Source organism: Panthera uncia, assembly GCF_023721935.1.
Source record: "Panthera uncia isolate 11264 chromosome C1 unlocalized genomic scaffold, Puncia_PCG_1.0 HiC_scaffold_4, whole genome shotgun sequence".
In the NCBI taxonomy this organism is placed as follows: Eukaryota; Metazoa; Chordata; class Mammalia; order Carnivora; family Felidae; genus Panthera; species Panthera uncia.
The window spans coordinates 18,816,161-18,822,069 of NW_026057585.1; the positions used below are offsets into that span (position 1 = coordinate 18,816,161).

The 5,909-nt window shown below is 38.1% G+C and overlaps 1 pseudogene; it reads left to right on the forward strand.

Moving 5' to 3' along the window:
• Positions 1-1,294: 1,294 nt before the first annotated feature.
• LOC125912334 (tubulin alpha-1A chain-like) lies at positions 1,295-4,039 on the forward strand (annotated as a pseudogene).
• The last annotated feature ends 1,870 nt before the right edge of the window (positions 4,040-5,909 follow it).

Here is a 5,909-nt window from a genome sequence, read left to right on the forward strand (position 1 = left end):
CATTTAGGTTTACTCTCGATGTTTTACACTTTATGGGTTTGGACTGATGTATAATAACATGTATCCATCATTATGGTATCAGACAGAGTATTTCCACTGCCCCCAAAGTCATCTATGCTCCATCCATTCATCCCTCTTCCCTCCTCTAATTCCTGGCAACCACTAATCTTCTTGTCTTTATAATTTTGCCTGTTCAAAAATTTCATACAGTTGAAATAACACAGTCAGCAGCCTTTTTAAGTTGCTTTCTCCACTTAGTAATATGCATTTACATTTCTTCCACGTCTTTTCATGACTTGATAGCTCATTTCTTTTTAGTTCTCAGTAAGATTCTGTTGTGTAGATATACAGTATTTATTCATTCACCTGCTGAAGGACACCTTGGTTGCTAGCACACCAAGGTGTGATTGCTGTATCATATGTCAAGTAGTTTTATCAGAAGGCACTAAATTGTTTTCCAGGTGGCTACATGATTGTATGCATTCCCACCAGGAATAAATAGGACTTCCTGTTGCTCCATATTCTCACCAGCATTTGGTTTTGTCAGTGTACTGGATTTGGGCCATTACAATGGGTGTACAGAGGTATGTCCTTGTCTTAAGTTGCATTTCTCTAATGGTATATGATGTGAAACATCTTTTCATATGCTTATTTACCATCTGTATATCTTCTTGGCTGAGATGTCTGTTAAGGATCTTGGACCATTTTTTAACTTAGATGGCTTATTTTCTTAATGCTGAGTTTTAAGAGTTATTTGTATATTTTGAATAACAGTCCTTTATCAGATGTGTCTTTGCAAAACTTTCTCCCAGTCTTTTCTAATTCTCTTGATATTATTTTTTGCAGAGCAGAAGTTTTTAATTTTAATGAAGTCCAACATATCGATTCTTTCTTTCATGGGTCATGCCTTCAGTGTTGTGTTTGAAAAGTCATCACCATACCAAGGCCATCTAGGTTTCCTCCTATGATATCTTCTAGGAGTTTTATAGTTTTGAATTTTACATTTATGTCTATAACATATTTTGAGTTAATTTTGTGAACAGTGTGTCATCTGTGTCTATATTGACCACAAAAAATACCAGAAACCTAGCTTAGCAAACATGTTATCATTCAAAAGAATGAAGAACAATCTAATAATGAAACTGTAAACTTCTTCAAGAAAGTATTTTACACAGTATTCAGTGTTGCTGAATTTCCTTTGAAAATTTAAAGTGTCCTGGAGAACCCCTGTGAATTCAGTGAGGGATCTTGGAGTACCTCAGGAAAGTTTGGGAATCAGGGACATCTGCCACTGATGGAAAACCTAAGGTAAGTAAATGTGTAAAGAAAACAAACTATAGGGTCACCTGGGTGGCTCAGTCGGTTGGGTGCCCAATGTTGGCTCAGATCATGATGTTGTGGTTCATGAGTTCTAGCCCCACATGGGGCTCTGTGCTGACAGCTCAGAGCCTGCATCCTGCTTCAGATTCTGTGTCTCCCTCTCTGCCCCTCCCCCACTTGTGCTCTGTCTCCCTCTCTCTCTCTCTCAAAAATAAATAAAAACATTTAAAAGAAATTAAAAAGAAAAAACTATAGACATTATTAAAAGCAAAGGTGCAAACTAGCAGAAGATATCTGTAGTACATAACAAAAATATAGAATTAATATCTAGGTTATATAAAGAAATCCTATAAATCAATGATAAAAGAGAAATAATCCAATAGAAAATGAATAAAAATCTTACATAATTCTCAGAAAAAATTCCTAAGTATAGGGGAAACATGAAAATTCAGTTCATCTCATTAAAATCAAGTAAATTCAAAATAACACTCTAATAGGTACCATTTACACTCACTGTAATGAGTATTACATATACTTTATTACATTAATATCATAAATAATTCTATTTCTCCAAAACCATAGAGCAAATAAATTTGTATAGACTACTAGTAGGAGTATAAACTAGTACACTGACTTTCTGAAGGAGTTTGGAACTGTCTGGTCAAGTTAGAAATTCACATGTCCTATCAAATATGATTCTACTCCAAGAATATACTCTAGACAATACATGCTCAGTTACCCTAGGATACATATGTTGGTCATACTGAGAAAAATGAAACAATTCATATCTCTGTCAATAATAAAGAATTAAATTGTATAGTCAGGAAATGGCACACAACACAGCAAGGAAGTGTGAAAACTATGTGTTTGAATCTAATGGTATCACATCAAGTGAAAGCCAGACACGTAAAATATAAAGTGTATGATTTCATTGATATATATTTCAAAAATGGACAAAACTAGATTATTTGGAATGCATAGGTGGAGACTAAACTTAACAAAGCAAGGATATGAATGACTGTCACAGGAGTCAGAGCAGTGGTATTTTACAGGGAGTAAGAAAGATACTATGGGGAAGGGACAGTTGGGAATAATTTCTGAGATTCTAACAATGTTAATATTTTGACCTGGGAGATGTTTACACAGTGTTCACTTTGTAATAATGCATTTAAGTGCACATGTTTTATTTTATACTCTTCTATATATGTATTACATATCCTAAGTTAAAGAAAACAGTTTATATTATATCGACCACTATGACAATGTCTCTTCTTCTCTGCCATCTGCTTGGCAGCCACAAAGCAGCAACCATGTGTGAATTCATCTCCATCCATGTTGGCCAGGCTGGTGTCCAGATTGGCAATGCCTATTGGGAGCTTTATTGCCTGGAACACGGCATGAGTCTGATGGTCAGATGCCAAGTGACAATACCATTGGCAGAGAAGATGACTCTTTTAATACCTTCTTCAGTAAAACAGGTGTTGGCAAGCATGTGTTCAATGCAGTGTTTGTAGACCTGGAACCCACAGTCATTGATGAAGTTCGCACTGGCACCTATCATCAGCTTTTCCACCCTGAGCAGCTCATGACAGGCAAGTAAGATACAGCCAACAACTATGCCCAAGGGCACTACACCATTGGCAACAAGATCATTGACAATGTCTTGGAATGAATTTGGAAATGTCTGACCAGTGCACAAGGTCTCCAGGACTTCTTGGTTTTCCATGGCCTTGGAGGGGGAATTGGTCCTGGGTTCACCTCCCTGGTAATGGAACATCTTTCTTGTCGATTGTGACAAGTCCTAGCTGGAGTTTTCCATTTAGTCAGCCCCCCCAGGTTTCCACAGCTGTAGTTGAGTCTTACCACTCCATTCTCACTACTCACACCAGACTGGAGCACTCTGATTGCCTTCATTGGAGACAATGAGGCCATGTATGATATCTGTGGTAGAAACCTCACTGAATGCCCAATCTACACTAACCTGAATAAGATAACATGTCAAATTGTGTCCTCCGTCACTGCTTCCCTCAGATTTGATGGAGCCCAAAATGTTTTCGGATAGAATTCCAGACCAACTTGGTACCCTATCCCCACATCCGCTTCCCTCTGGTCACATATGCTCCTGTCATCTCTGCTGAGAAAGCCTACCACAAACAGCTTTATGTAGTAGAGATCACCAAGGCATGCTTTGAGACAAACAACCAAATGGTGAAATATGACCCTTACCATGATAAATACATGGCTTTCTGCCTGTTGTACTGTGGTGATGTGGTTCCCAAAAATGTCAACGCTGCCAGTGCTACCATCAGGACCAGGCGTACCATCCAGTTTGTGGGCTAGTGCCCCATCGGCTTCACAGTTGGAGCCAGCATCCCACTGGCTAACTACCAACATCCCACTGTGGTACCTGGTGGAGACCTGGTCAAAGTACAGCGAGCTGTGTGTATGCTGAGCACCACCACAGCCATTGCTGAGACCTGGGCTCGCCTGGACCACAGGTTTGACCTGATCCGTGCCCAGTGAGCCTTTGTTCACTGGTATGTGGGTGAGGGCATGGGGAAAGGACAGTTTTCTGAGGCCTGTGAAGACATGGCTGCCCTTGAGAAGGATTATGAAGAGGTTGGTGTGGATTCTGTTGAAGGAGAGGATCAAGAAGAAGAATAGGAATACTAAAGTTAAAAATGTCACAAAGGTGCTGCTTTTACAGGGAAGCCTATTCTGTTTTAAACGCTGAAACGTGCTGTGATCAGTTAGTTTGTAGGTAGCAGTATATACTCTCTTATACAATTACGGACCTAAGCTTTAAGACATGATGCTTTGTTACAGACATAAGCTGTCCATTTCTCTGATGGGTTTGAATAAATGTCTCAAATGAAAAAAAATGGGTTAAAAACAGAAAATACAAGCTCAAAATGTCAATTGCCTTTGAGAACTGATTAAATGGAATTTAATATATTTGTGCTGTTTTTGTTTTTCAAAAATTAGATTAAAAGTGTAAATGGCAAAAATTAGCATTTGTAGCTTCAGATGGAGAAAAATGAGCCTTGGTTTTATTTTCTACTTTTATGCTGTGTTTTTTTCTCTCTCCAAGAAACATCAACAATAAACAAACAAACCAAAACAGACCATGCAAACCAAGAGTGCACACTGACTCTAAATACCTTCTGTAGTTGTCCCTACTGCATAGTAGAAGGATGTCTTAAAGGTTGTTTGTACAAGTTTCTTAGGTTGTAGAGTCACATGAGACAAAGCAAGCAAGTTCTGTGAATCAACAGATGGAATGGCCTATCTTGGGTGGAATGCATAACAGGAAATGGTATGAATGGCAGTTCTGATTGGTAAAAGAAGAAAGATTTGGGAATATGTCTGTATAAATATATTATATAGGTAAAGATCGGGTTGTTTCATCAATATAAAAAAAGTTACAAGAAAAATCTATTGTATGTGAAATTTGTTAGCTAGGTTACTGGTAGGGAAGATCTATATTTTAAGAGTGAATATAAGATGTAAATTTCATAAGTATTTATAACCCAATGAAACAATTACAATTGTCTGTGATTATCTAGACTATAGTTGTCTTAATCATATAGTTTTTTTTTAATTTTTTTAATGTGTATTTTTTATTTTTTTTAATTTTTTTTAACGTTTATTTATTTTTGGGACAGAGAGAGACAGAACATGAACAGGGGAGGAGCAGAGAGAGAGAGGAAGACACAGAATCCGAAGCAGGCTCCAGTCTCTGAGCCATCAGCCCAGAGCCTGACGCGGGGCTTGAACTCAGGGACCGTGAGATCATGACCTGCGCTGAAGTCAGACGCTCAACCGACTGAGCCACCCAGGCGCCCCAACGTTTATTTATTTTTGAGACAGAGAGAGACAGAGCATGAACAGGGGAGGGGCAGAGAGAGAGGGAGACACAGAATCTGAAACGGGCTCCAGGCTCTGAGCTGTCAGCACAGAGCCCGACATGGGGCTTGAATTCACGGACCATGAGATCATGACCTGAGCCGAAGTCGGTCGCCTAACTGACTGAGCCACCCAGGCGCCCCCTAATCATATAGTTTGACAGTGATAAGATGTGCTGAGTAATAATTGAAATATATTTTTGAAGCAATTTCAAATAATTGAAATTGAAATTGAAATAATTGGTTTTACTATACATTGTGGGATATCAAAATGGATATTTTAACAAATGTTTTTTAAAATAAAATTATTTGCTAAAAACACAAGAAAACTTGTTAACATTTTATATATGATAATATGCATTATTTTTAAGAACATGACCTTTTTCACTTGAATTATAATAAATCTACCCTAAGACTTTTGATGGAGCCTTCCTGCAAAAGCGTTCATGCTAAGAGTAATGCCTTTCCATTCAACCCAATTGTTTCTGGCAATAGATTATTTAAGAAGAGGAATAGAAGAACATATAGACCAGTAAAAAGAAGTTGTTCAAGGCCTATGTCAACCTACAGGTAATTCTTTTTATCAAAGAGAAGCATGGCTTCATTCCTCTGCATCACCACCCATCCCCCCAACCTAGGTGCCTTGTAAAATATGCAGTCTGCAAAACTACATGAATTTGATGC